Source organism: Natator depressus, chromosome 9, assembly GCF_965152275.1.
Source record: "Natator depressus isolate rNatDep1 chromosome 9, rNatDep2.hap1, whole genome shotgun sequence".
NCBI classification, from domain to species: Eukaryota; Metazoa; Chordata; order Testudines; family Cheloniidae; genus Natator; species Natator depressus.
In genome coordinates, this window is record NC_134242.1 from 85029813 (window position 1) to 85055202 (window position 25390).

Genomic DNA, 25390 nt, shown 5'->3' on the forward strand with positions numbered 1-25390 from the left:
CCTTGCAGTGGGGTTGTGCGGTAGGGGCTTCTGCCCAGCGGGGAAGGGGGGAGGGGTCTTGGGGTGTGTCCCAGTTCTCAAACTTCTGAAGATTGTCCTATGCGGCTCAGAGGGTCAGTAAGTTTGGCCACCGCTGCTGTATTGGTATAAAGCACCTTTGTACTGGTATAACTGGCATCCACACTAAAGGTTGTACCAGTCTAACTATTTGGTAAAAAAACCCACACCCCTAATCAGCATAGTTATACTGCTACAAAATCTCTGTGTAAACCAGGCCTTTGTGCCTGTGCTTCCCAGCCTGCAAACCCTTCCTTATGTAAGCAATCCAATGACTTCCACTGAGGTGAGAAGATTACGGGTCTGAGCCTCTGCTGAGAACTTTGGTGCCAAATTTGTTGGGTGATTATACAGATAATTAAAACATCTGAATGTTTTAATAATTATCAGGGCAGAAGGAAGAATATTCTTCCCCCTTGAGGGCAAAAAATGAATACTGTGTATGTATAATATTTCTAATTTGGCTCACTTGTGTATGATCAGAGATTTATGATTAATGTCAAGTGCATTCAGTATACATCTACACAGCAATAAAAGAATGAGGGCTGGCTCAGGTCAGCTGACTCAGGCTGCTGTGTAGACATTTGGGCTCAGGGTGGAATCTGAGCTCTGAGAGCCTGCAAAGGGGGAGGGTCTCAGAGCCCAGGTTTCAGCCCAAGCCCAAACACCTGCATTGCAGTTTTCAGCCCCGCAGCTCGAGCCCTGTGAGCCGCCCGCAGTCAGTCTAGGCTCTGAGACTTTAGTGTTGCAGTTTGATAGTAATGTAAATATAACCTCTGATGGAGACAATTTTACAGGCCTAACAGTAGGCTTAAAAACTTGGAAAATGACTGATACTTGTATTCTGAACATCATCACAGGTTAGCTAACTTAAGGTGGAGTCAGAATTCCTGCCACTCAAAGTGGTGACAAATTCACTCTTGTCTGTATCTTCCTAGTTAAAAAAACTCAGACCTGCTGGCCACCTGATTTAAACATGGGGTAATTTCAAATTGTGTCTGACTTTCATCAGTTTGACATCTCATGAGTGTTTACAAAGTGTTTCTAGATTGGAAAAGTAAAGGGGTTGAATTGTGTTTGTTTGCAGGGTTAAGCCTGCTGAGGGGCAAAGGATCCTTATTATTTAGGGGCTGTGGCAATACTCAGCTTTTTCTTAAAATGTCCTGTTGTCGCATTACCTCCACGGCAGTTCCACAGGAGTTAGCTGTAGAATAAAGAAGGTGTCAGCCTTTTAATGCTAAAGTAAGGCAGAATTGCTACAGTGCAGAGAACAGATCAAAGGCTTTTACCATAATTATGAGAGAAACTTGGTGCTGCTTTCTTCTCCTTTTGATTCCTGTAACTAAAATCATTTAGGGCCTGATCCAAATTCCATTGTAGTTCATTTTATTTACTTCAGTGGCCTTTGGATCAGGCTCTTATTTTGCATCTATCCATTAGAAACAGTGTCTGAAGTTCAAGGCAGTTGTTGCCTCTATGCACTGATTAGCTGAACTGGGTTTTGGTTAGGCACAAGTCGTCTAAAAAATATCAGTTACACACACACATTTTCTCTCTCTCTGTCTCTCACACATGCACACCATGTTAAAATATATTTAAGGCATTGCAGAGAAGAGTAAATGTCTATGAACACTTCCTAAATTTGAAAACTCTGTTCTACTCCAGTGCCATTTTAATTCTTGTCCATAATTGTTAATAACATTATCTTTGCTTTGCAATCTGGACTTGCAATAACTAATTGTTTGAGTTGCATTTGAAACAAGAGCTATTAGGGCTCTCAGACTTGTAAAATGACTGAGAACCTGCAGAGGGTTGCTTTTCCAAACAGTCCTGACTAAACAGACTTAGCTGAAAGAAACGTGACAGCCCTCTAATCCCACCACTGGTAATGAACTGGTTCTGTGACATCTACTCATTGAATAGAGAGACTTGAAAAAAAAATAGAAGTAAGTTTCTTTGGGTCACAATGATTTAGTTAAAAAATGATTTGTACTAAGGAGGTTGTGAAAGTGGCCAGAGAAGTGATAATAGTAACTCTTCTGAGCTATTGCACAGCCCCTATTTATATCTTTAATGATTCTTGTGTTTTCCAAACCTATGTGCAATTAATGTTACTTAATAGATATGGAAATTTTCATTGAACATTTTATTCAGCAATATATAAAATTTTAAGCAAGTTAGTTTCCCAGATGATAACATTCTCTTTGTTAAAGTAGATATTCTCAAATGGTGCACATTAAATTTTTGACTGCAAATATCACCTTTAATGTATGCTTCGGTGGCTGCTGGGGGCTGAAAAAATCATTACTAATTGATATGCCTTAATGGCCTGAGAGCTTTCAGAGTTGGATGAGCCCAAGAGAAACGCTGAGAGGTAGATATTTGATTCTAATTATGCCTGAGTAGGTACAAGGAGAAAGTAGAACCATCGTGACAGCTATATCATTGTCAAATTGCTATACCTCGGGTTTTCTACTAATTTGACACTATTACAAAACACTGCTTCAATAAGCCCATGAAAGGCAAAGTTAGATAAAGGAGAGAAGTATAGAAAAGTAGGTCTGTACTGGTAACTGTATTTGCTAAGAGTGTCACTGGGGAAAAAAAGGACTGGGATTTGTAACTGATCTGTTAATTAACCTACCTTACTGTGTCATTTTATTTCATCCCGTATCCTTAATATCTGAAACATTTTAAAGGATGTTGGAGATCTGAAATTTCCATTTGAATTCAACCACATCATGTGTCTGGGATCAGAGTTTGTCCCCCCCCCCCTTTTTTTTTAAATGTATCCTTTGATCAGTTCTACGTTGTTACTTGAAGCTGGGCTAGCAGCACATTGTACACAACCAGAGGCAATGCTTTGAGTGAATGTCGGAAACTCTTTAAAAAAAAACAAAAAAAAAACAAACAAACCCTGCTTTCAAGTATGGATCTCAGTTGTCCACATGAAATTATTTCTGCTTACCTATGAAACAACCTAATTTGTGAATCTATTGTCTCAACGTTCAAAATAGGTTTACAACTTTGTAGCTTTCACGTAAAGATTTGTTGATGGAGCTCTGATTTCATAACCAAAAGATCTTCTTGAGTGAAGGGGTAGTGAGAGAGGTGTTTTGGTTCAGGACTATTAGGCTTAGTGCGGGGTTCTGTTTCATGGCCAAACCAGGGCTATGGCTCACATTTGTTCTCGCAACATTTCTGCCATCTTTGGCCACCTTTGAGCAAAGAAAGTGCCTTCCAGTTTTGGGTTGAACCTTGAAGTCATCCCACTAAACTACATGTGTGTGAAGGAGGAAAGAGAGTCAGGTTTGAGGTTCTGGTTCTGACCCATTTGTAATTTTAATGACAGAACAATGTATATGTATGCAGCTGATAGTAGCAATTAAGGACAGATATCTATATTCTAGGCAGAGTTTGCAGTGACTCAAGGTTAAAGTTGTCTGATATTTTTCATTATAAGATTCTGTTTTCAGTTGCTTTTCACTTTGTCATACTTAATCATTCAGGCTGAAATTTTCCATGCGGGGTGGTGTTTTCCTTGGGGTGATTTTTTTGGTGAAAATTTCAGCAAAATATTGTCCAGCAGCAGTTTCTGAGAATGAGGTGAATGAAAAATGAATGACATAGGGGCCCTGTGGAAGAAATAGTATGTGATCACGTAATTAAAGACAGTAGTACAAAGCATGTGAAAGGGGGTCAAAATTAAGGTTTCACAGGCAGCCCTAATTCTGACATTTCCTAACATTTGGGTGCTTGACTTTGCAAACTTAATGCCCTTTTAACATTGATTTTTGTATGCAATTATGTATTTAATACTTATACCCCTTCATTGTGTCATTAACCCTTGTGTCATCAGGGCATTGCCAGGTACCACATGCTCGCCTTATATTACACTTTATTTCCATCCCTTCTCTGTCTGTCTCTTATTTATAGTGTAAGCTCTTTGGGACAGGAAATGTGCCTTCATTTGTCTTTGTACAGCACCTAGCACATTGTAGGAGCAAAGAATCAGGCACATAGAGACTGATATAGTGTTATCTTTACTGTAGATTTTTAAACCACTGTCTAGAATTCTGCACCTGACATATAATTTTCTATTAAATTGCGTACATATCGAGGTTATTTCTGTTACATTTATTATTTATTATTATTAATTTAGACTGTGATCATAAAGTATTCCAGAGGAAGATGCAGTGTCTGCTGGAACATCAAACTATCTTAAATAGAACCTTTTCTGTAAGAGCCATGTTGGAGTGTTATTAACTGCGGTCTCTGCAAAGCAGGGGTTGAAATGAATATGCAAAAAGGGAGGGTGGAAGGCAAAGGAGCTTGTACCTGCTATGCTCACAATCCCATCAGTCCCTGTTTGCCATGCCCAACTTTACAAGTAAACAGATAAAATGAGACCGAAGGGAGATACAGCAGCATTGATAGAAAGATGCTGGCTAGGATGTGAGAGTTTTGTTGTTTCAAGCTGTGGCAGCTCCTGATGTTAAGAGCAATAATACCAGTGAACAACAGATGAAAAGAAAAGGTTTTAAAGACTTTGAAATGCCTGCAGTGCTGACAGCAGGTGTCCTGTTCATTATCTCTCCCCATTTATCTTCTCTCTCCATTCCCTGCCATTTTCTTCTCCCCCTATTTGCCCATCTAATGCTCCATTCTGTGATCTCCATGACTCTCAGCCTTCCTTCAGCTGTTGTTCTGGACTGTCTCCCTCCCTGCACTCCCACCTCTCCCCCTCCCCTTCTGAACTGATGAAGAGGATAATTTCCTTTAGAGGCGAGAAATGAATTGATACATTAGGCAGGTCTCCCTTTATTGACAGTATGTCTGGCTTCTGCTTTGAACAGAGATGGAAATTACACGACAAAATCATCACAGTTCTGGCCTGCATTTTCATAAGCTGGAGCAGCTCCCTGTCTTCCTGCAGAAAAAAACTCTGCACTCCATGTATGTCAGTTTCAACAAGATCTGAGTCTCATCACTCTCTCAGACCAGCTAAGAAGCACATAGGTTCAGAAGCCAGCTGGGCAAACTCTCTTCTCCACCTCCTGCTGCATCCTCTTTCTTATAGGTTTGCTTTGCTGTGGAGAAAGGACTGTCTTTATTAAACACACTAGTTCATGACTCAGGATTGAAGATGTCCACTCTTTTCAAAAGGTGACACTTAAACCCTGGGCCAAATCCACAGAGATACAGAGTCCTGACATCCCTCAGGATTTGGTCTAGTATGTTCTGTATCTTAATTCTTCATGGACTAAAGAACCACTTTCATTGATAAAGAACTTGTTTTTTTAAACAGACTAATTAACATTGGAACAATTTACTGAGGGATGTGGTGGATTTTCCATCACTTAACTTTTAAACTTGAGATTTGATGCTAAAATATATGGTTTAGCTCAGCAAGAAGTTATGGGTTTAATGCAAGGATTACTGGGTGAAATATAATGGCCTGTGTGATGCCAGAAGTCAGACAAGATGGTCATCATAGTCCCATCTGTCCTGAAAAAATGTAAGAATCCCTGCTCAGGCAAAACACTCACTGACTTCACGTGACAAAGGAAGCTAAGGCCGAGCCTGGTTCTCCATTGTTGTGTAGTTATTTACCCAAATAAAAAGTGGTTGTAAAATGTAACTCTTCTGATGTGGTAACATTTTGCACACATTTTGGACAGGTGTAAATGGCCACAGAAGTTAGAAGGCTGTGGAGAACCTGGTTTATCATCTTTCAGTTGAGAGAGTTTGCAGTGATTTTTGACATTGTGGGCCAGAGTAATTGGTATGTTCTGACTAATTTGTGCCGGTTAAATCTATTTTGCAGCTGCATAACCTGACAAAAGCGGCAGAGAGCAGCCAGAGTGTATCACCTGTATAAAATTCTGCTCTTGGCTAAACCAGTTGAACTCAAATAGCTTCAATAGAGGCATTGCAGTTACCCCTATTTTACCCCAGTGTAAATGATAGTCTGCTGTTTTATTCTGGCTACAGTATCGAAGGGATGTCTTTTTGTTTGTGTTTGGATACAGGGAGTTAGGCTTCTCTCTTCCAAAGCTCAAGTATGACTACAGTGTGGAATGTATATTTTTGTAAGCAATGGTTTTCTGCTATCTCAGCTTTAACTTACATTTATACCAAAGATATTTTGGAAAATTCTTTCAGAGCTGCTTTAGCTGGTTTTTTAAAAAATGATAGCAGCTGTTATGAATTGCTTCTATGTTCTGGGTGCATTAGAAAGAAGCTCCGTTTTTGATAGTATCATATTGATATGTGTGGCCATCCCTAGACTATGTATTAATTTTGTCTTCTCAAGGATACTCTAGTTAGAGGTGTTACCAGAGACAAAAAAGAGACGTTTTCATAAGCAGTTGTGGGTAGAACTTTGTGCTTGATTGTGTGGGTGGAGGTGTTTGAAATGCTAATTTTTTTCCAGGATGCTGGCATGACAGAGGGTGTTAAGTTTTGATAACTGGCAACTGCAAAGCGAATGCGAGTTTCACTCTGTGTTCTGGCTGATTGTAACATTCTTACTGTCACCCTGGATTCTTTTCTTTCTTCTTTAATTCTGGTGTTTAGACAATTCTCCAACAAGTTACATTAAGTGATCTCCTTGGGGGTTGTCAGTTTTCAGCTAAGGTTGCTGCAAATAGTCTGTAATGTTTTGTTTGATTTTCCTCTTAAAATTAAATGCACACTAGAAATTATATTAAAAAATTAGAAGCAAGTTTTCAACTGAAGGTTTGTGTGTGTTTTAATATAAGAGAAATAAAACCTGTTTTCTGCAGCTTGAAGAAAGCCCTGTTTGTCAAATGTTGCTTGATGGTGTGTGTGTGTGTGTGTGTCTGTGTGCGTGTGCATGTGCGCACACATGCTATATAAAGTGATTGTCTAAACTACTAAAAAATTACTGCATATACTGGTTTTGTTTGTTATGATTTTTCCAAATTAATGTTCTTGTGTAGACAGCAGATGCCTTACAAATAGTTTCTATGTATTTCTATCTATCTTAGGGTGTTGTACTATATTAATTAGATCTCACTGCCTGCAGAGACTATAAAAGAGCAAAAAACTGTTTGAGGTCAGATATGAATTAGCTAAATCTTGAGCCACTGTGAATATCTTGGGAATTCTCTCTAAAAGTAGAAACCAAAAATGTGTTGTTGTTTTTTCAAGTGATCTTTACTAATTGCAATTTCTACTGAAATGAGCTCTTAAAACAGAGAAGATGCTGTTCCCCAGCCTCATTTACTGATGTTAGTTCAGGAAAAGGGCAGATGCAGAAGGGAGTCCGTCTGGATGGAGACGGAATGGAAAATCAGACCTTACAGAGCAGTACCTAAGGGAGCTAAAGTAAGTCACTCACAAACATTTCAGGTGAGTGTGGTTCAGCTCTGAGTGTGGGTGATGCAGAACCAGCTTGCCCCAGGCACAATGCTTCACTTCACAGCTCTTACTAGGACCAGGTGCTTCTGCCACATGGGGACTGTACCTTAGAGCCGCAGTACAGTCCACTGAGGTCTGGAGGAGATACTGACTAACCTACTGTAGATGGATGAGTGGATGGTCACTTCAGTTTGCCTGGGAAAGAAGGAATTTAAAGTAATGCCACAGGAAAAGTCTTGACTGGACTCCAGATGTCTTAGGAAATCAAATCATGGTAAAAGATGGGCCAGTATCTTATCTCCAATTATTCTGACTTTACACCCTGCTGAAGTCAACCAATGATTGAATATCTGCCAATGCAAAACAGATTTGTGTAGTTGAATATTTTTTTAGCCATCGAGATCTCAGATCCCATCAGCTTCCAGGAGATGGGAGAAAAGTCCTGTGGAACTTTAAACATTTACTTTCACAGCACAGTGACACTGCGAATATACATTGAATTCTGCCATGGCACCAAAGAAGTTAACTTACAGTGGGGAATAAAATTCCTATGCCCAGATGTGGCTTCCTTACCTAGAAGAGGAGCTGCTAAACTGAGCGCTGTTCATAATGAGAAAACTGTTCTTCAGTGCTGGGAATTGTGCTAGTACATCAAGGAGTAACGAGGACAATACCAGAAGCACAATCTCCTGATCTGAACAGTTAACCCTTTGTTTTTGCCTGTACATTTCTTGTTTGAAGTTTGCTATTTACTGTTGTGGTTTGGGCCTGAAACATAATGAGGACTTAGACATTGAAGTTTTGAGCAAGAAATATATCTACTGTGTGTCTTTGTTGTGTGAGAGTGGATAGGGCACTGCAGGGGGAGTCCAGATACCTATTAGATAGTTGAGGGGAAATCCTGGCTCTGTTGAAGAATGGTATTGTCTTCCCATGGTATTGTCTTCCCATTCCCAAATCCCATTGTCTTCAGTGGGGCCAAGATTACACCCCTGGCTTTTATTGCTGTCTCTGCCACTGACCTAATGTGTAACCTTGGACAACTCATTTACCTGCTCTGTGTCCCACAGTCTCTCTCTATGGAATAGGAATAATGATACATAACCACCTTTGTAAAGCACTTTCAGACAAATGAATGAAAAGTACTCTATTAGGGAGTTTTCTATGGTTTTCAACAGGAAATGTTAGTTACGCTGTTGCAGGTATTTACCCAGTATTAAAATTTCCAAAAGGTGTATTTATAATATGTAGACAGATGTTTTTTTGTGCATGTAACAAATATAAAAATCAACTAAAAAGAAAGTAAAAAGAATATATTCTTCTTTAACATATTCTGTGGACATTTTCATCTAGTATCCAACGTTTCAGAGAAGAAAATATTAAATCACTGATTATGATTGTATAAAAATACTCTCAACTGTCAGATACAGGACAAGATTTTTTGTTTTTAACAAAATTGTTAAGGATCTGTATTATTTCATATGGTATTTATTTAATTATGCATCACAATTATGTAATTGCATGTAATTATATGATTACATGTATTTACTCTAAATACATAATTAGATGCAATTACACACTAAGAACATGAATTCATTACAAAAAATAATAATATAAATGAATTCACAAATCTGAAGCACATTAACATTAGCACACTCATTCCAGCTTGATAAAGTGGAGCCTGACAATATACATAGCTGTGGCTCAAGGTACGTTTCACTAAAGTGAATTGCCATGAAAAATCTTGGCAAAAAGCTGCCATTTGCAAAGTTATTTGTAAAGGTCAAAAGGTCTCCATTTAGCTGCCTCATTGCTAACTTCACAAATGCAAAAATTGTAAGTCAGGGTCCCCAAAATCATTACATGAGTTTAAAAATCATGATTTAAAAAAAACCCAAAACTTTTTTTATTTGATCTCTGGGTTTTGAATTTTTAGGGTGCACTTGGGTCACTTTTTCCAGCTTTTCTCTGCAACCACCTCAAAACTTCCTCTTTTGAAAAAAATTGAAAGCTGATATTCTCACCTAGGCACTTGCCTTTGGGTATTGCAGTTTTAAGAAAAATACTGAATGTCACAAGTTTCACACTAAAATTGCGAGAGTCCGGCAACACTGCAGCTTTTATGATAAATCACACAAGTGAAACTGATGTTGTCCTGCTTCCTGAGATGTACCTATAGCCTTCTTCAGTTTTTTTTGCTGATGATGGAAGGTGCCGGTCACAATTTCAAGGGAACTGCACCTGTATTTCCCCCTCTGTGGTCCCTTGAGGGCACCCACTTAAGGACTCTAGCGCACAGCTGTCACTTCTCTTGGGCATCTCTCACTCCCTCCTAACTAGAAATTTTAAGGCTGCACAGCTCCCAGGCTTGCACTGTGATATCCCTAGCAAGCCAGACTGCCTAAAAAGACCAGCATCTGCACTTTGCTTTCTCTCCAAAAGCTGTGACCAGTGTATTGCCCACAGTTATAAGTCACCACACAGCTTTTTCTAAGCAAACACAATTTATTCTTAAGGTAAAACATTACAGAGAAAACATTTAACACAATAAAAGAACTGACATACATGCTAAAAAGCTTACCAGAAATCTCCTCCATCCCCAACTCCATCATAGGGCTCTTGTAGGTTTTAGTCCTTCCAAACCCACAACTGGGTTTCTGCATAGTTACAAGTTCAGCCGTCTTAAATTCAGAATCAGAACCAAGACAGACAGCCATTTAATATATAGCTCAGGCCTTTGTTCTTGGCTTTCTGTAACAAATATCAGCAGACAAGACCCTCTCCTCAGGGTGAAGCTTCGTAAAGTTGGGGTTTTTGCATAACCAGAGTTGGGGAATTTGCATTAACCACTCCCTAGGAATTCTCCAGGAAATCTACTTAATACTCATTGTGCCTAAAGTCTGTACTTGGCTGGCACATGTTCAGTACAGTCTTTTGAACACCCAGGTCTCACATCTGTCCCACCTCCCCTGCCTGGAATAATACATACACTTAATTCAATACGATTTTCCAAAGATATTGCAGAAAATTGCCCTATCAATCACAGTGCCAAGTTGACAGCAAACCTGGGGACTGATGCTCTCTTTTTAGCAATGGAACAAACGTATGATGTGAAGCAACAGCTACAGTGTAGGCTTTCCCTGCCCCCTCCCTATGCTGCTTCACCAACGTATTTCAGCACTGACCTGGAGGGACCCACTCTACATGGTCGATGACAGTAACGCAAGCTTTGGTCACCTTGCAAATGCAACACCCAGGCAGTGAAACACAGGAAGTTTTAATGCTTTTAAATACAGCATGTGCTCTTATTAACTGATCAGGGAAATAACAGGGAAATGACATGGGCATTTTTATAGGCTCCTGCGTAGTAACTCTGTTTCCAACTTCCTGGCTTCCATAATGTTCTTTTACAGGAGGGTCCACACAGAGAATTACAGCATGTTCTTTTTTCCAGAAATCCAGCAACTGCTTTATCATACTTGCTTTCACTAAAGGGGGACAGGACATGCAAAGTTGGCATATGGATTCTGTTAGGTTTTGTCCAACGCAAAAAAACCCAACCTTCAGTCAAAGTGATTTTTATTTTATATTAAGGAAAACACAAACAAGAAAGAACAAAAGTAAACTCTCTCTGAGAAGAGCACATCGTGGTTGACTCCTCTAATAGCCTGAGCTGAGGTCCTAGAACAAAATGACTGCTGAACTCTGTACCCAGAACACAGGAAGTGTGCACAAAATATAAAGGTGCGGTACACAGAAAACAAGACTGCACAGCTTTATAGCTGCATACAACACAGATCCAAACTTTCTCAAAGTCTGTGGTGTTTGGATCAGGCCAATCTGATAACCGAGAGAGTTGCTTCTCTTCTCGCCATATTCTACTGTCGTTACTCGTTTTGTACCTGGGCAAAATATCAAGGCCAATATTTTCCACTGGTCACTAGTTTTGGGTGCCTTAATTTTTGTGTCTCCAACTTGAGACCCTTGAATGTTTCGAGCTGATCACCTAAAATTAATGTCCCCTTTTGAAAATTGTGATACCGTTGATTTCAGTGAGAAACGTGCAGGATTCAGGATTGAGGAAGGACTGCCGAATTTGACATGTAGTGCTAGAACCCCCCCACACACACACACACCGTCATGCATCTTCAGAATTAAATGGAAACCAAACCTTTCTTTACATCATGCAGCAAGTGTAAGTTGCAAATGTGTAATATCTTTACAGCACAATCATCTACTTACTATTATAAAAGGGATGGCATGAAACACAATTCAGCAACTGTTGCTGTTATTGAGTGAATAAAATATTTATCAAATTGTTTTTCTACAATAGTTGATCTCCTCTAGCTGTTTTATAAGTAGATGATAGACTTTAAAGTTGCAGCCTCATTTTATATTCTTTGCGTAGCCAAACTCCCTTTCAAATCAACAAGAGGCTAGAGTGAGCAAAGAGTACAGAATCAACTCCCAAATCTGGAAAATTATTTGGTATGAGGTCTTTAAAAATAGAAAGATCAGCTACATCTCTTACTTTTGCTTCCTATGATAAACGTGTTGTTTGTATCAGTCATCAGCTTTCAAGCTGATGGGTGGTTATAAAAGCCCAAAGAATCTTTCCAGCTGATTCTTTTACCTGTGTGACTCAATTTTTAGTGACATCAAAAGTCTCAGAAATACACCAAGAAATGCTAGTGATATTTGATAACAGTTAAACACTTTAAAAAAATAATTTAGGAGGCTGCTCTTTTTCTGTTTTGTGGATACTTATTGGTGGAAGAACTAAGCTCTTCTTTTGGTTTATGAGAATAGGAACACTCGCTTTGTCTTTAACCCTCACAAACTTGTTGTGCTTATGCCTTCTTCCTTAACTGCAATCTTAGTCCCTATTAATTTTCCAACTACAGTGTATTACCTTTGTAATACCTTTGTACCTTTGTATTACTTTACCATGGAGGGCAAGATGACCTCTTTCAGGGGCAATATTGTCTGGCTGGCCACTTCCCCTGAAGGTACTCATGGTTCTTCACAAATTTCATACCCATTCCCTGCATAGTTTCTGAGGGACAAGGCAAGAACAGGTAAAACTGGAATATCACATTCCAGGTACATTCTGTAAGTCACCTGCCAGTCCTATCTCCAGTAACAGGATGTAAGAGAAGTAACTGATTGGCAAACGCTCCTCCTTTCCCTCCAGACAGGAAGATGTACCAACTCATGATTTTATTTTAACTTTTCATGTCTTTCAAGGAGCTTGGAAGCCCATGTTTATTTTGGGCTCTGTCCCGCATATATTGTAGATATACCTGAGTTATCTCAAGGGAAGGAAACCCAGCATTTATTTCAAAGCTGAACAATGTCTTCAAAGGAATTGTGTCAACAGCACATGTCCAAAATGTTCATTTTCTCACACACCGTGTTTGTTGTTGCTTTCTTCAAATGTGAGGCGTTAAAGGCACAGGTGGCAGGGTATGTGTCCTAGTATCAGCAAATGCACTTCTCTGTGTATTCCCCTTCTCTGTATATAAAGCATAAAGGTCTAAGCCAATATTTTCAAACACGGCCTCTGATTTTGGGTGGCTCGATTACTGGGTGTCTATCTTCAGATATCTTTGGTCTTATTTCCATAGAAGCTGGAATGGCCATTACTCTCACAAATTTCAGTTGGAATTGTGGGTACTCACCACTTCTGAAAACCAAGGGTGTCTCAAGCCGGGCAGTCAAAATCAAAGCCCACTTTTGAGAGCTTTGGCATTATTGGCTTTTAAATTGTGAAGGAAAATAAGAGTTGTGACAAATGTATTCTATAAAAATATCTTGTATGTATACAGTGTCATTCATCCCAAATAATCCTCGTGTTTTACACATTGTACATGTTTAGTAGTCACTTCACCCACGGCTGAAATGTAAACACCTCCAGTTGAAACTGCAGCTGAATTTATCCTAATGCTACCTTACAATAACATTGAAAATCATCTTTAAAACTGTTTGCAAACAACTACATTCTGCAGAGTACAATCCGATAATTTTAAAGGTGATTCCAATGTAAAGTTATAGAGAAGAAGGAGCAGACTACTATACAGTTTTGGAGGACAGACTGGAAATCACGTTTCCTGCAAGTCCTATAATGTACTTTTGGATAATCTATGCACAAGTGCAGTGAGTCAATCTGAAAATGTTACAGTGTCCTATTAAGTCCTTGGACAACAGGATTTGTGTATCTTTAAGTCTAAATCAAAGGCTAATCCATACTTGGTTATTCTGAGTGAGCTAAAACACAGTAATTCATTTTCATGATACATTAGGCATGCTGAGCAGAGTAACCAATATGTTACTGAAGTCTGGTTTCTGTTTTCCATTAGCCCTGAAAAAACAAGAGCCGTTTTGACACTTTTCTTCCAAAAGCAGGAGGTAGTATATCATCTCCAGGAGTCTATAGTCTGCTAAAAGAGTTTACGCCACAGTGATGGCTGTTCAAGTCAGACTGAACAAATGACTAGGGTCAAAGTTTGGTGCTTCTGCAAAACAAACTGAAAAATTAATTCTGTGGGAGGAGCGCCAGTGAAAAGGTATTAAAAGTAGAAACTGGTGACACTGGCTAAAAAATCCTGGAAACTGCACTCATGGAAAACATACAGTAAATCTGCCTTGCAAAACTCTCATAACAATTTACCAGTGTAAGCACAAAATCTGCTTCCTCACCTCTTCACTGAGTAAGGGATGATGATATTTTACTTAAGAAATATTGCTTGCCACAGGCAAATAGGCAACTCGGATTTGAAAGGATTCATTATATGAAACGCAGCATTCATTCTTTACAGCAGCCACACGCTTGCATGGAAATCTGGAGCTACCTGGAATGTTATGACATATTAAAAGTGGATCAGAATTTTGGTACTTTTAATTTCAAAGGCTCTAATTTTGCCATTGATTTTCAAGCAGAACTCTCACTGTGAAATCAGTGGCAAGTTCTGATTAACAATATGGCCCTGAATGTTTCCATTTTCTGAAATTTGATGGAGGCTTACCACTTTTTTGGAGTGATTGACAAATAAGTGGGCCCAGTGGTATAAATGTTTTGCATGCATAATTCCTATTGAATTCAATGAGAATTTTGCATGCAGCCAGGACTGCAGCATCAGGTGCTGTGTGGGTCAGGGTAGGCTGACATTACTTAGTGTTGGACAGTACCAGTGCCCTTCCCTTTAACTTTATGTAGGAGAGATTTATACAGATTAATGTAAACTCCAAATGTGGCTGCCAGGAGGCATATGTTTTTCTTTTTATGAAGGCCAGAGAACAAATATAGGTCAAAATTTCACTTATGTGCTCATTTTGCCACTAGATTTTGTCCCTCAAATTCTTTGTGAAACAGCTTAAAAGGTGGATTTAAGTTTTTATTTTTAAAAAGCTTTTTTAACCAAAGTTGGTCATTTTCTGAAAACAATCTCCTACTGTGTATTTTTGGCGTGACGTGTACCACCCTTGCAGAATGACAGCTGATCTCAAGTTAAATGGCATCTTCTCAAGGCGAGCATCTGCATGAGTCACACGTTATGGAAAAGAGCTGCAAATTGTGGCAAAGCTCAAAAATATAGACTCTGCTTCAGGAAACCATCTAAGCACGCGCATCTGACTTCAGCGCTTTCCTAAATTAGGGCCTTTCTTTGTATATCTGACGGCAGAAAGTGCCCTTTCCTTTCTTGGGGACACAGAGTCTTGAGTCAATGTATTCTTTCTGCTTCTACTACACCCTTTCTATTAATGAATAAATAACGGTTTCAATTTTCAGCATTCATTTTGAACCTTTCAGCTCTAAAAACAAGTGAACAAACCATTAGATTATTACATATTATACAGGAGGCCTTTAGGGGCCTGATCCAAAGCCCATTTAAGTCAATAGAAGTCTGCCTGGTGAGCTCAGTGGACTTTGGATCATATTTCAAAAATTCAAAACTAAAGTGGCTTAGTTGGTGTCCACCTCTTGTGATACAAAATATTAAGGATTGTCTGGCTGAGTACACAATAAGGTACCTTTGAAAATTAAAGATGGCCTTCACGTTATTTTGCATCTCTACTTTTTTTTCCCAGGCACAAAAGTAAACATAAGAGTATAAGAATGGCTGTATTGGGTCAGATCAAATGTCCATCTAGCCCACTATCCTGTCTTCTGAGGCTGCTTCTGTCTTTTGCTAGATGCTTCAGAGGATATGAACAGAACAGAGCAATTTATCAACTGTTTGATCCTTTGTTGTCCAGTCTCAGCTTTTGGCAGTCAGAGGTTTACAGAGCATGGGGTTGCATCCCTGACCATTTTGACTAATAGCCATTTATGGACCTATTCTCCATGACTTTATCTAATTCTTTTTTGAACCCAGTTATACTTTTGGCCTTCACTGCATCCCCTAGCAATGAGTTCCACAGGTTAACTGTGAACTGTGTGAAGAAGTACTTCCTTATATTTGTTTTAAACATGATGCCCATTAATTTCAGCGAGTGACCCTTAGTTCCTGTGTTATGTGAAAGAGTAAATAACACTTCCTTATTCACTTTCTCCACACCACTCATGATTTTACAGACCTCTATCATATCCCCCCCCTTAGTTGTGTCTTTTCTAAGCTGAACAATCCCAGTCTTCTAAATCTCTTCTGTTATGGAAGCTCTTCCACACACCTAATTGTTTTTGTTGCCCTTTTCTGTATCTTTTCCAGTTCTAATACATCTTTTTTTGAGATGGGGTGACCCGAACTGCACGCAGTATTCAAGTTGTGGGTGAACCATGGATTTATATATTGGCATTACATGTATGTGTTTGTTTTTAAATGAATACTTGTCTCTAGGTGGCAGCAACTTGTAAAGCTTTAATAGGCTGTAAATTAGCTGAGTGAGTAGAGCAAAGAGAGTACAGTGCCTGGTGGTTTTGTTTAGCAGATTTCAGGATGTTGACAGGGAGGAGATTGTCTGTCTGAAATTGGAATTATCTTTCAAAATGATAAAAAGTTCTTACAGTCCAGGCCAAAAGATAACCATTTATTATTCAGTATGTTTTCTGATTAATCTCAACTGATACTTCCAAACGGTCCAGCAAGATTTTATCATAGCCAAACCATTTTGAACGTGCAGATAGTGTCTGTCTTTCTCATCTTTACACAGGTGAGTGAAGATCACCCCTGATTTTCAGAATAGGGGAGAGTGAGGCACCACGAGATTTTCCCAGTGACACACAGCAAACGGCAGAGTTGAGATTAAAACTCAGGTCTCCTCGCCCAGATTTTACTGCTGTTACTACTAGACCATACTGTTTATGGGGTGCTTGGAGTGTTTCAGGATAGTCAATCAAGTCAAAAAAGTCAGCTATGGCAATAATGAAGTCCCTGCTTACAACCTATTTTCCTTAGTGTGTTTGAGCTTAGACAAATGGTAGAACTGCCATTATAATGATGTCATATAACAGTCTCCTTCGATAAGTGCTATTATATACTGTATTTGGTTTTGCTTGGGGTGTTTATAGAATGAATGGCCCTGTACGTTGGACAAATGGTTAAGCAACCAAAAAATGTGAGGATTAGTGATTGGTTGCCCATTGCCTTACCCAGAGCTGCGGGAAGTCCAACTGCAATGCAAAGACCTTTCACAAGCAGGTGGTATTCAGGGGAGCTGCTTACGTGTAACAATGAAGCAGAGCCTATGGGACTGAATCAGGGATAGGTCTCCGTTGTGGTAGGCACTGTGTAAGGTGAGCCCAGGGAGCTTACTATCCAAGTTATTTATAAGGTTCCACTGACCCAGTCCTGAACGTTTCACCCTTTGGGCTAGATCCAGAGCCCATTGCAGTCAGTGGGGGATCTTCCATTGATTTGAATGAGCTTTGGGTCAGGCCCTTTAAGAGCAGATGTATGCATGCTTGGCGTACATCATGGCTGTGTTGGCTTTTTCTTACGGTAGTGGGCATTGCGCATTTCCCTGAGTTCATTCTTCCAAGGGGAGGTTCTCACTTTGCTGTCTGACCATCGTGAAGCCACTTAGGTTTGTTTTATTTGGTGCTGACATGCTTTTTCATGTGGTTGTGCTAAGGGATTCAACTAAGGCCTAGTCTACACTACAGAGGTAGGTCGAAGGAAGCCACCTTAAATTGACCTGTTAATGTGTGTGTCTACACTACCGGGTCCTTTACGCCAACCTAAGTCACCTCTAATGTCGACTTCTGTAATCCACCTCTGCGAGAGACAAAGCACTTAATTCGATTTTCGTGGGTTGACTGTGAGGTAGTGCAGAACCACCGTTGTGTAATTTGACTTAATTGGCCTCCAGGTGGAGTTCCACAATGCTCATCTGTGACCGCCCTGGAGATCATTCTCAACTCTGCTGCACCACAGCCAGGTACACAGGAAACAGCTCCTCCCCTGCTAAAGCCCTGGGAATTTTTGATTTCCCATTTCCTGTTTGATCAGCATTGAGAGCATGCCAGCTTAAGCACAGCTGATCATGGAGAGCCTGGCTTGCATAGGAAGTGGAGGATCTCATCGCTTTGTGGGGAGAAAAGTCTGTGCAACAGAACTCTGATCCAGCAGAAGGAACGCTGACATCTATGCAAAGATCACTCATGGAATGGAACAGACGGGCTGCATGAGGGACGCATAGCAGTGCCATGTGGAAAATAAAAGAACTTCGCCAAGTGTACCAGAAGGCAAGGGAGGCGAACAGTCATTCTGGTGCTGAACCCCACACATGCTGGTTCTACAATGAGCTGCATGTGATTCGTGGGGGTGACCCTACCAGTACCCCCACAAACAATATGCACACCTCCAGGTGTGTGAGTCTAGGGACAACAAGGAGGATGATATGGTGGACGAGGAAGAGGAAGAGGAGAACGGGAGACAGGTGAATGGTGGATCTATTCTCCCCGAGAGCCAGGAAATATTTTTAATCCTGGAGCCCTGGGGGTTGCAGGACATCACGGTGGCCGACCATGATGCTGGGGAAGGCACCTCTGGTGAGTATACAGTTACAATCAAAGTCCAGTTAATCTTTAGCAGGCACTTACGTTCGGTGTTGTTGCATGTTTACTGTGAAGAAAAAGCGAGGTGCTGTGGCTCTCTGCTCCAGCTACACAGAGGGTGGCCCCTGGAGAAGACTGTTTATGTGGACTGGGATAGCCCAGGAATCCTCCAGGGATATCTCTAGTAAACTTTCATGGAGGTACTCTGCAATCCTTTGCAGAAGGTTTCTGGGCAGGGCAGTCTTATTTCTTCCACCATGGTAGGACACTTTCCCACGCAACTCCTGAATTAATTCTGATATAATCACTGCGGTACACAGCATAGCAGCATAAGGACCAGGTCTATACCCAGACGCTTGCAGCATCTCCTTCCTTTACACCTCTGTGACCCTCAGGAGACTGATATCACATAGGGTCGCCTAGGGGAAATGGGGGAAGTTCTCATTAAAAGTGCTCTTACAAGAAAAAAACAGAGCATGTAGACCCACCCCACCCAACACACATGCATTCTGGATTGCCAAACCACGCGGCTGCTAATGTGCCTTTACTGTGCTCGGCATGGGTTGGCAAGTAGTTTAAGTGGCTGATAGGGGACTGGGGCCCCACTTGTGAGATGCTGCAATTTGGGAGTAAAAACGTTCCCCCGATGCCCTGTTCGTAAACAGCTTCCTGTGGTGCTATGGGGAAGGCCATTGTTAAACTAGCTACTTCTGCTCCCGACATGAGCCTGCCATAAACTTCCTTAAAAGTGCAGTCACCCATGACTTGGCAGGGCCTACTCACCATGGCTGGAGCAGCAAAACGGTTACAGATTCTGATTATGTTTTGGCTTGCACCTAGTGTAAGAGAGGTTTTTTGTTTTTGTTTTTTTTAATGAAAATGGCCTCACTATGGAAACATTTTATGCATGTACAATAGCTCCTTTCTTTTTTCCTATGACTGACAGCTGGAAATGTGTCCTTCAGCATGTGATCAACACCTGAAAACAGACTTTTGCTGATTAGGAGGAGGAGAAACAGAATGCAGGAGGACATGTTCACCAAGATCATGAATGCCTCTGGGACAGTTGACACAGGGCTGAGAGCATGGAGGATTTCACTGTCTGAGAAGTTAGACATGGACATGGAGAGCAGGAAAGCTTCCCATAAGCATGAGTGTATGGTGCAGGATGAGATGCTTTGGATTATGAGGGACAAATCAGACATGTTGAGGTGTCTGGTTGAACTTCAGGAACAGAAGCAGAAAGGTAGAGTCCCTCTGCAGACCCTGGTGCAGAGCCAGCCAGCATTGCCTGACGCAGAATCACCCTCCCCGAAGCATTCCATGAGGCATGGGAGAAAAGTCCATTATCCCTTTCACTTAACACAGGGGGTGGGTACAAGGAACAGAAGGTGCCCATTCACAGACCTTTGATGGTCTGGAATGAGGTGTTATGTTGTTCTTCTTACAGCTAAAAATGTTTCTCCTGTTCCAATTTTACAACCCCTTTTCCCCAAGCTAACTTTTTTTCCTGTTCTCCCTCTTTACTTATGTTAAATAAAGTAAATGGATTCGAGAAATAAATGTTCTTTATTGAGTAGAAGAAGCGGGCTTGGGCGGGGGTTTGGCTTTACAGGGACAGTGATACAAGCCAGGTGAAGATTTGGGAAAGCACAATGCAGACAAGCAGTTCACATTACTGTGACTCATTATTGAAATGGCTTTTCAAAGCCTCATGGATATGCCGCGCCCCTTGCTGTACTCTTCTTATTGCCCTGGTGTCTGGCTGCTCAAAAATGTCTGCGAAGCGATCTGCCTCGACTGCCCACTCCTAAGGAAAATTTTCCTCCTTTTTTTCCACAGATATTTTGGAGCACACAGCAGGCAGCTATAATCATGGGGATGTTCTCTTCACTAAGGGCCAACCTTGTTAGTAAACTTCTCCAGAACCCTTTTCAAATGACCAAAGGCACATTCAACAACCATTCTTCACTTGCTGAGCCTACAGCTGAACCGTTCCTTAATGCTAGTCAGACCTGGTATATGGCTTCATGAGCCATGGGAGCAAGGGGTAGGCTGGGTCCCGCATGATAACCATAGAATCTCAACATCATCAATGTTCATTTTGTAATCTGGAAAGAAAGTCCTGGATTGCAGCTTTTTTGAATGGAGGATATGGAGGTAGATTTTACCATATCCGAGGTAGAAGCGAAACTCAAACAGCTTAATGGGACTAAATTGCGGGGCCCAGATAATCTTCATCCAAGAATATTAAAGGAATTAGCACATGAAATTGCAAGCCCATTAGCAACAATTTTTAATGAATCTGTAAACTCAGGGGTTGTACTGTATGACTGGAGAATTGCTAACATAGTTCCTATTTTTAAGAAAGGGAAAAAAAAGTGATCCGGATAACTACAGGGTCTGTTAGTTTGACATCTGTAGTATGCAAGGCCTTAGAAAAATTTTTGAAGGAGAAAGTAGTTAAGGACATTGAGGTCAATGGTAAATGGGACAAAATACAACATGGTTTTACAAAAGGTAGATCGTGCCAAACCAACCTGATCTCCTTCTTTGAGAAAGTAACAGATTTTTTAGACAAAGGAAACGCAGTGGATCTAATTTACCTAGATTTCAGTAAGGCGTTTGATACCGTGCCACATGGGGAATTATTAGTTAAATTGGAAAAGATGGGGATCAATATGAAAATTGAAAGGTGGATAAGGAATTGGTTAAAGGGGAGACTACAGTGGGTCATACTGAAAGGTGAACTGTCAGGCTGGAGGGAGGTTACCAGTGGAGTTCCTCAGGGATCGGTTTTGGGACCAATCTTATTTAATCTTTTTATTACTGACCTTGGCACAAAAAGTGTGAGTGTGTTTGTCAAGGTTCCTTCCCCACTCTGAACTCTAGGGTACAGATGTGGGGACCTGCAAGAAAACCTCCTAAGCTTACTTTTACCAGCTTAGGTTAAAACTTCCCCAGCGTACAAATTATTTTACCCTTTGCCCTTGGACTTCCACTGCCACCACCAAACTTTATCTGGGTTCCTGAGAAAACGTAGTTTGGAAACGTCTTTCCCCCAAAAATCCTCCCAACCCTTGCACCCCACTTCCTGGGGAAGGTTTGGTAAAAATCCTCACCAATTTGCATAGGTGACCACAGACCCAAACCCTTGGATCTTAAGAACAATGAAAAAGCATTCAGTTTTCTTACAAGAAGACTTTTAATAGAAGTAAAAAAGAATCGCCTCTGTAAAATCAGGAGGGTAAATACCTTACAGGGTAATTAGATTCAAAACATAGAGAATCCCTCTAGGCAAAACCTTAAATTACAAAAAAGACACACAGACAGGAATATTCATTCTATTCAGCACAGCTATTTTCTCAGCCATTTAGAGAAATCATAATCGAACGCATACCTAGCTAGATTACTTACTAAATTCTAAGACTCCATTCCTGTTCTGTCCCCGGCAAAAGCATCGCACAGACAGACACAGACCCTTTGTTTTTCTCCCTCCTCCCAGCTTTTGAAAGTATCTTGTCTCCTCATTGGTCATTTTGGTCAGGTGCCAGTGAGGTTACCTTTAGCTTCTTAACCCTTTACAGGTGAAAGGATTTTTCCTCTGGCCAGGAGGGATTTTAAAGGTGATTACCCTTCCCTTTATATTTATGACAGTGCTAATAAAGTCTGCAGATGACACAAAGCTGGAAGGTATTGCCAATTCAGAGAAGGACCGGGATATCATACAGGAAGATCTGGATGACCTTGTAGACTGGAGTAATAGTAATAGGATGAAATTTAATAGTGAGAAGTGTAAGGTCATGCATTTAGGGTTTAATAACAAGAATTTTTGTTATAAGCTGGGGACGCATCAATTGGAAGTAACGGAGGAGGAGAAGGACCTTGGAGTATTGGTTGACCACAGGATGACTATGAGCTACCAATGTGATATGGCCGTGAAAAAAGCTAATGCGGTCTTGGGATGCATCAGGCGAGGTATTTCCAGTAGAGATAAGGCGGTGTTAGTACCTTTATAGAAGGCACTGGTGAGACCTCATCTGGAATACTGTGTGCAGTTCTGGTCTCCCATGTTTAAGAAGGATGAATTCAAACTGGAACAGGTACAGAGAAGGGCTACTAGGATGATCCGAGGAATGGAAAACCTGTTTTATGAAAGGAGACTCAAGGAGCTTGGCTTGTTTAGCCTAACTAAAAGAAGGCTGAGGTGAGATATGATTGCCCTCTATAAATATATCAGAGGGATAAATACCAGGGAGGGAGAGAAATTATTTAAGCTCAATACCAATGTGGACACAAGAACAAATGGATATAAACTGGCCACCAGGAAGTTTAGACTTGAAATTAGACAAAGGTTTCAAACCATCAGAGGAGTGAAGTTCTGGAACAACCTTCCAAGGGACTCAGTGGGGGCAAAAGACCTATCTGGCTTAAAGATTAAGCTTGATAAGTTTATAGAGGAGATGGTATGATGGGATAACATGAATTTGGCAATTAATTGATCTTTAACTATTCATGGTAATTAGGTCCAATGGCCTGTGATGGGATGTTAGATGGGGTGAGATCTGAGTTGCTACAGCGAATTCTTTCCTGGGTATCTGGCTGGTGAATCTTGCCCACCATGCTCAGGGTTCAGCTGATCGCCATATTTGGGGTCAGGAAGGAATTTTCCTCCAGGGCAGATTGGAAGAGGCCCTGGGGCGTTTTTGCCTTCCTCTGCAGCATGGGGCACGGGTCACTTGCTGGAGGATTCTCTGCACCTTGAGGTCTTTAAACCATGATTTGAGGACTTCAATTGCTCAGACATAGGTGAGAGGTTTATTGCAGGAGTGGGTGGGTGAGATTCTGTGGCTTGCATTGTGCAGAAGGTCAGACTAGATGATCATAATGGTCCCTTCTGACCTGAATGTCTGAGTCCATGAGACCCAAGTTCCTAAAGATGCATGTGTCATGAACCTTTCCCAACCATCCTACATTGATTTTGGTGAAATGCCTCATGTAATCCACCATTGCGTGCAACAGCATTGAAAAGTATCCCTTTCGGTTTATGTACTCTTTGGCAAGGTGGTCTGGTGCCAAGATGGGGATACGCGTGCCATCTATCGTCCCACCGCAATTAGAGAACCCCATCGTGGCAAATCATCCACCATGTTCTGCACATTTCCCAGACTCACTACTTTTCATAGCAGAAGTTGATTAATAGCCCTGCACACTTGGAGCACAGCAGCTCCCACGGTTGATTTACCTACTCCAAATTGATTCCTCACTGACCAGTAACTGTCTGGCGTTGCAAGCTTCCAAATAGCGATTGCCACTTGCTTCTCCACTGTCGAGCAGCTCTCATTTTTGTGTTACTGAACTGCAGGGCAGGGGAAAGCTCTGCACAAAGTTCCTGGAAGGTGGCCTTCCGCATTTGAAAGTTCTGCACCATTGCTCATCACCCCATACCTGCAAAATGATGTGGTCCCACCAGTCAGTGCGTGTTTCAGGGGACTAGAAACAGTGCTCAGAGTGCAGCTGCTCTGTGACTGCCAGCAGCAACTGTGAATTGTTTTTTTTTTCAATGGCTTGCAGGACATCGCTATGTTCCAAGTGGCAGATCCTAGTTCAGCTCCGGAAATACTGCAGGAGAAGGTGCGAGGTGTTTGAGATCTCACAGTGAGAGTGCACAACTGAGCAGGCTTCATGCTTCTGGAGTTATGGCGTATGCACAGCGGTTTTAAGGTAAGAAAACCACTGGGTTGTTGGCCGTTGATATGAGGGAGGGAGGACAGTACATTATGGGATGCCAACGCAATGTTCCCATTCTACCCTGCGACCATGTTTTGGTCCCAAGAGGCATTGCACACACTTCCCAAAACACACTGTGGCAAGTTGGACTTTGGGATAGCTACCCACGATGCACTGCTAGTGAGGACACACTCCATCGAGACAATGAGCGTGGTGTGGCCACACACAACCGACTTACTTAATTCAGAGGCTCGAGGTCGAATGAGATAAGTCGACTTAATTTTATAGTATAGACCAGCCCGAAGTGACATTTCAAGACACAGGCACCTGTTCCTTTTTATTTAGCTTATTTATTTTGTTTTCACACTTTGAACTGTTATTTCTTTAACCATAAAGATACACAAAGTATACACACAGCTTACAAATGAGCGACAAAATGCAACCCCAAATTTCAGAATAAACACACCACAGATCCCCTAGTTACTAACTTCAGGTCTGTGTCAGAAGAATGGAAATTACGATGATCTTTGCAGAGAGTGGGAGGGATTTTCCCTATTTCTCTTGTGCTTATGTGGACTTTACAGGAGTCATTCTGCTGTGACACACCTACAGGAGGAGAGTATCTGCTCTTTGGGATGCATCAGCCTCTTATCCTTTAGGCCACACTGGTTGGAGTTCCTAGCAGTAACGCGGTATTATCTCCACAGCATCATTCTTCCCACTCCCTGCAAGAGGAGCAGAATGACATGCCAGACAGTGGGGTAACATCGTATTGTTTTGGGAAGGGGGAAGATGGAACAAAATTATCCCTCTTGCTACATGCAGTAGCACCATGAAAACTCTGTTGTGTGCCATGCATATGAGAAGGAGGGAATGGAGTTGCCGGAGAAACCTGCTTACGTGGCACCTGCTGCTTACTAGCAGCATGATCACCAAAAGCAGTGACACACATTTCAGAAGAAGCAGAAGTAACAGAGACACATTACAGTCCCTTGCAGAGAGATTCTGCATGGCTGCTACCCGGCATGGCTGCAAAACAAGGCTCAAAAGGAGTGAACTCCCGCTGTGGGATCTCTAGCCCAGTGCATGATTGCCTTAGGGAGAGAAGGGGCCTGGTAGGGCTAATCTTGGCACCAGAACTGAGAAGCCCCACCTTCACTCCCTTGGACTGGTGTGCCCCTCGGGGGCTGGGTTGGGAACTACTGAGTTAATCTTTTTGTT

The 25390-nt window shown here is 41.3% G+C and overlaps 1 long non-coding RNA gene across 1 annotated transcript in view; it reads left to right on the forward strand.

The window, feature by feature from the left end:
* LOC141993618 (uncharacterized) overlaps positions 1-24087 on the forward strand; it is a 74057-nt gene extending 49970 nt beyond the window's left edge. The window contains exon 3 of the long non-coding RNA XR_012640911.1: positions 24014-24087. This is a non-coding gene — a long non-coding RNA (uncharacterized LOC141993618). The remainder of the gene's footprint in view (positions 1-24013) is intronic.
* The last annotated feature ends 1303 nt before the right edge of the window (positions 24088-25390 follow it).